Source organism: Garra rufa, chromosome 2 (assembly GCF_049309525.1).
Source record: "Garra rufa chromosome 2, GarRuf1.0, whole genome shotgun sequence".
NCBI lineage: Eukaryota > Metazoa > Chordata > Actinopteri > Cypriniformes > Cyprinidae > Garra > Garra rufa.
Genome location: NC_133362.1, coordinates 63,073,920 through 63,080,150, shown reverse-complemented (window position 1 = coordinate 63,080,150; position 6,231 = coordinate 63,073,920). Strand labels below are relative to the sequence as shown.

Sequence of the window (6,231 nt, the reverse complement as noted above, 5' to 3'; positions counted from 1 at the left end):
TCGTCTTTACGGACACACGTGATGAGCATGAAACAAGTCTTTAGCTGGTCGCCATTTTGTGAGGGTCATTCATTCGCGGTTCAATGACTTCAATCAGTTATGGGGTGATTCTTGAATGATGTCTGTGTCTGTGCAACATAGTCGATTTATTGTGTGTATTTAAATTGTGATGAAAGTCAGCATTTGATCGTCGTCATTCACGGACGCACAAAACAACTTTGAACACACACATCACAAGAAACGGTAAGTGCCAGTGATTTATTTTCGTATTTAATGTTAAGTGTTAGCTTTGTTTAATTACCATTATTTAAAATAGCATATTTAGTCACCATATAATGTATATCTGACCAATTTTTTTAGTATTATAGTATTACTATAGTATTGACAATAAATTGGTGTAATACTGAGGGATTGTTTTGAGGTAAAAAAATATATTTTAATTAATTTTAAGACATTTTTAATCTTGCAAATTATAATTTTGTATGTTCCAATTGATTTCTAATGTTCCCGCCCAGTAGTGTCGTCCTAACATTAAACTGGTTGTGGACACTGCTTTCCTGAGAGGGTCCTTTGCGGGAGTTTGGTCGGTTACCGGTAAGTTCAGTTCATTTTGAAAATATATGCATGCCTTAATATAATTAGGAGCAGGACTTGCATGATGCTAAAAATAGGCATAATTATTCAATCTAATAATTTTTAATAAAGGTCTTAGTGAACGACACAGGCCTTAAAACGTGCAACCAAAATGTTATCTCTTTTGTGGTTCAGTTATTCCATTTAAATACACTCAAAATTGTATTAAAAGGCTCATTAATAGTGTAATCATGTAAATTAAGTCAGGTTTGTCTTACCTAAACAGTTGTTGAAAACCAAAGTTTGTCAGTTATCTGTGCTTTAGGTTTTAGTGACAGCAGCATAATAATCTTGCTTCTGTCTAAATGTTAGTTTCCTTGCAGTCACCAATTCTATTACTTGAAACTCATCTTTGATGATTAAAATTACATATGTAAACGTTTTTTCCATTTAAATGTGTTTCTTTTGTGTGTCTAAATTTTGTTAATTGTTATGGTTATGTCAATCACTGTAATTTTGATAGCGAATCTATGAATGCATTTATTCAAATTCTTATAGCCTAGACAGTGAGAACACTTCCTTTATAATCACTAAAGCTGTCGCTAATCTGTTATTGTACAACAATCTTGTGTTATAACTGCTATACATTATAAAGTGGTGGCCAACATTACTAGAATAGTTGTAACCAGATGAAACCAAATGATGGTTTTAAATCAGTTATTTCTATCTGTGTCAGCTTGAAATATCAGTTTACATTTCCAAACATTAATTTTCCATTAATTGTAAAAGTCCAATGAGATTTTTGTTTGCTCCACAGACACAGATCTGATCTCATCATCATCCAGTTTGTCTGGAATGACATGAAGAAACAGAACGAACGGAGACAGATTAAATCCAGAAGATCTGCGGCAAAGTCTTTAAGATGCTTCAAGAGACCTATCTGCAAAGGTACAGTACTGTTAAAAGTTTTAGACACTTGTGTGAAAATGTTGTAAAATGAGGATGCTGTCAAAAATAATGTCATAAATAGATCTTCTTTATCAATGAACTTCTATTAACTAAATTTAATCAACATTTGGTGTGACTATCCTTTGATTTTAAAGCAGCTTTTGCCCTAGGTGCACTTGTCTAGCTTTCCAGGTAGCTTTGCAGGTAGGATTCTTCAGAATCCAGTTCTGGATTTAGTCTGTCTCAGTTTGTTTTGTTTCTTTTTGTCAGTCAGACAGACCCAATGATGATGAGATCAGATCTTTGTGTGGAGCACTGACTGTTGTCAGACTCACTGGACTATTACAATTACTAATGTAAACCGATATTTCCAACGGACACACTACAGCAAAAAATAGAAATTACTGACTTAAAACCAAATTAAAATCAATTATCTGCTGAAAATACTTGTGTTCTAATAATTTGGCCACCACTGTATATACATTATATTATATTTTTGTAGGTTTATCACCTAAGCCTCCTTGGAGGCAAAGCACCTGAGATGCCATCCGGATGGTGTTGCGAACAGTTGGAACAGTGTCAGTACCGCATTAAAGGAAGGAACGGGGGAAGAGCTGGACATTGCGGTGTGATCATTCGTAAGTATTATGGTGCGTTCACACCGGACGCGACTTGCGCGGAAAAAACGCGCTATTCGCGCGTAGTTGAACGCTTGAACATTTGAGTTTACTCGCGCCATTCGCGCGGTAAAATTCGCGTCATTCGCGCGTGACATTTTCTTCACAACACGCGAATTCGCGTCAAGGGAGGGGCTTCTGCCACTCGTCAGCGGGAAAGTAGTTGTAAAATAGGTGAATGAGCTCAATTTGCCAGCTTTAGCTTGCTTGTAGTCTCAATATGTATGTATATGTAGGTTAAATTGAGTAAAGAGCGTTTTTTAAAACTAACCAGATTGTCCGACCTCTTCACTCACTTTATTCTTAGCAAGATCCCTTTTATTCCTGTTTCTACAAAAGTCCAAAGATGTATCGTACAGCTCCGAGGAACCACAGACAGCAACGGTGATTTTGTCCGCCATTGTTGTTTCGGATTTCTGCCTCCGTCACTACTAGAGCAAGCTCCTGATTGGTTACCGCGGCGCGGAATTCCGCCGAAGTTCAGATTTTTGAACTCGCGCGTTTCGCGCGAATGGCGCGGCAATCGCTTGAACGCTCAATGCGCGCCGCGGCAATCGCTTGAACGCTCAATGCGCGCCGCGCCATTCGCGCTATTCGCGCGTTTCGCGCCGCCTCATTCGCGCGTTTCGCGCCGCAGGATGGCTATTCGCGTCTTTGCATTGACTTAACATGTAAATCACTCGCGCTTGCCGCTTCATTCGCGTCCGGTGTGAACGCACCTTCACATTTCTAACTGACAGAATTAACACAAAGACATTACTCAGACCAAGCATCACCTCTTGTTTTAAGAAATATTTCGGTATTTCAACGAAGCCCGTATTTATAACAAATTATAATGTTATTCTTAAGGCATTATAATGAATGCATAATGCATTTTAAAAAACCTTATAATGTTATATCATCTCATGAGTATTCATAAGATTATAATTTTTACTTATTTGTGGTTATAGCTTTTAAGAGTATGATTACCTGCTCATAGTTATAACGTATTATAAGTGTCATATCTTGCCATGTTACTCATTTCACTTTACTTAAAGCATACAAAGACCACTTATAAGTAATTATAATAATATTTCCCAAAAAACCCTAAGATCAGGCAACAGATCAGATGAATGTGTAATATGACACATTTGTAGTATCAGTTTGATTATTTTGATGGTACCTTTTAGACAGCTTTTGATAAGTAACTCTGCAACTCCATGTCCGCTAGCAGTAATCATTATTAGTAGTATACTAAATATATGCTAACACTGTATTTTAATGTTTCTCCAAAAGGTAAACTATTATATTATAAGTAACTTTGCAAGTACGTGAACCTTCTACCTATAGCCCAACCTTAGCCTAAGTCTACTAATACTCTAATTGTTAGTTGACATGCAGTTGGAAAGTTTCAGCTTATAGTTAATAAGACTAAGGGGACCATCAAAATAAAATGTAATATAATGTAAAAAATAAATGTAATATGATATAGTCCATTATAAATTAAGTAGATTTAATATGATGTCCATTGTGTGTTATAAATAATCATAATCGTAAAAGTTATAACCTTAAATACTCAAATATTATAATGTATTACAATTGTTTTTGATTATTCATGAGATGATATAACATATTATAAGGTGTTTTTTTTTTTTTACAATGCGTTATGCATTCATTATAAATGCCTTATAAATACCCTTATAATGTATTATAAATAGGGGCTTCATAGAAAGGGGGTCATGAAATAGATATTTTTCTTTGAGGTCCACATAATTTTCCCGCAAATTTGTGAAGTTTTTACTAAACCACGACTTCATTAAGAAATGTCACTTTTAAAAGAAAATACTTGTTACTTACATGTTTCTTAAATTATGCCAAACGTCCTTTTTTAGAGGCTTGCCAAAAGTGCCAGTTAAGGTGTTAGAAGAGTTCATTGCAGACACCTTGAAGTATGCTCCCCATCGTGAGTCAAGGGTGAGTCACACCCCAGAATCATGACACAACTAATAATATAAATGGTTCAACACAAAATGTTTTGTTTAAATAACACATTATCATTAAGGTCTTATTAGGTATACTTGATACTTTCAGGCATTGTTTCATTTTAACGGACAGTTGTACAATCTATGTCTGTACGTGTGAGCACCGACTCACTGCATTTGCCAATACATTTTTGTGCATGTAAAAGATAATGTTTTACAATAATACTGGAACATGAGTTAACTATAAAGCCTTGCCTACATAATAAATAATAGTTTAGCAAACTAGTGTTACATCGCAAATATTAAAACATATGTATTTGTGCTCAATGAGAGATGTATGTTTCACTTGTTTTAAGTAAATTCATTTTGGCTAGATAATTATTTGTCATTTATAATAAATGCCATTTATAATGTGTTTTCATTTGTAATTGTGTAAATAACTTTGTATTGTAGTTTTATAGCTACTTATATTATCTGTTATGTCTTGTTTCAGAATACTGGTACAATTTAAAGGATAACCTAACAACTTATGAATAACTTCCCCTTCCTTTTTTTCCTCTTTTCTTTTTGACCCTGGAGATAAAAAATAAATAAATAAATAAATTAATCCATGTAGCATTTTTTTTTCTTCTTTTTTTCATTTTCAAATGTTTTATCTCTGAATTTGCTACCCTGATTGAGGTCATGTGATAGTTTATCAGCCAATTACATGTTACAAGGCAACATTTGTTATTTGTTAACTTTATTAATAACTTCTAAAAGTTAATATTTTGAGTGTTTTTTCCTGTTTAAGATTGGTGTAAAATGGAAACTGCATTTGACTTAACGTACTCGGTTACTAACGTAACCTCGGTTCTCTCAGAGAGGGAACGAGTACTGCGTAGCTAACGCTAGGGGAAAATCCTTTCCGCGAGAGATATTGAAGCCAAAAAATTATCCTTAATTTTGTATTAATGTAAAACGCGTTGCCGCAGTGAGCAGACATAGGCGAGGCGTACTGCGTGCCTATTGGCTGCTCCACAGCAACTGCAGCACCTATCGAGCGAGGCTTGGTGCGAAGTCAGCTCCAATGAGTGCATTTCGCGCCTGACACGTCATCTCCCGCCGAAAGTGGCGTGATCCCAGCCTATAAATATCGCTCGCAGGTAGCTACACTCTGGTTTTTTCATCATAAGAGCGCCCAGAGCAGACGCTTGCACGGCAAGGTACGCAGTACTCGTTCCCTCTCTGAGAGAACCGAGGTTACGTTAGTAACCGAGTACGTTCTCTTACGAGAGGTCACTCTTACTGCGTAGCTAACGCTAGGGGAACGCCCTGTAAAACGCCGTGCATGCCAGATCTGATACCATAGACCCTAGGGCCGTAGCCCGGGGTTCATACAGTGCTTAAACATATAAGGGGATTAGTGCCCTAAACACACTGGCTCCTGGTGTATCCGGGCAGGTAAACGGCCTGGATAAACTTAGAACGTGGGTCCAGATATCTGCTAATATCTAGACCGACAGCAATTTGGCCTGTAGGGCGGGAACCTCCAGGTTGTAGAATCTTATAAATGTAGACGGAGAGGCCCAGCCTGCCGCCGTACAAATATCTTGCAAGTCGATCCCACTCGATCAAGCCCACGACGAGGCCACGCCCCTCGTGGAATGTGCTCTGACACCCAGCGGGCATTGCATGCCCTTAGACTCGTACGCCAGTGCAATAGCATCCACTATCCATCTGGATAAAGTCTGTTTTGACGCAGCCATTCCCTTAGAATGCCCGTAAAACGAAACAAACAGCTGTTCTGTCTGTCTAAAAGCAGACGTGCGAGACACATAGACTCTTAGCGCTCTAACTGGACATAAGAGCCTCGCGTCAGCCTCTCCATCCACAGCCGGTAAAGCAGACAGTGCGATGACCTGTGCTCGAAACGGTGTGTTAATAGACTTTGGCACGTATCCGTGCTTGGGTTTGAGTATGACTTTTGAGTCGTTGGGCCCAAACTCCATGCATGTCGCGCCCACGGAAAGCGCATGCAAGTCTCCCACGCGCTTCACTGAAGCGAGCGCTAGTAGGAATATAGCCTTAAG

The 6,231-nt window shown here is 37.8% G+C and overlaps 1 long non-coding RNA gene across 1 annotated transcript; it reads left to right on the top strand.

The window, feature by feature from the left end:
- Window positions 1-514: 514 nt before the first annotated feature.
- Window positions 515-2,148, top strand: LOC141325668 (uncharacterized). The gene is made up of 3 exons (XR_012353803.1): window positions 515-594; window positions 1,391-1,521; window positions 2,024-2,148. It is a non-coding gene; the product is annotated as an uncharacterized lncRNA (long non-coding RNA).
- Window positions 2,149-6,231: the final 4,083 nt, after the last annotated feature.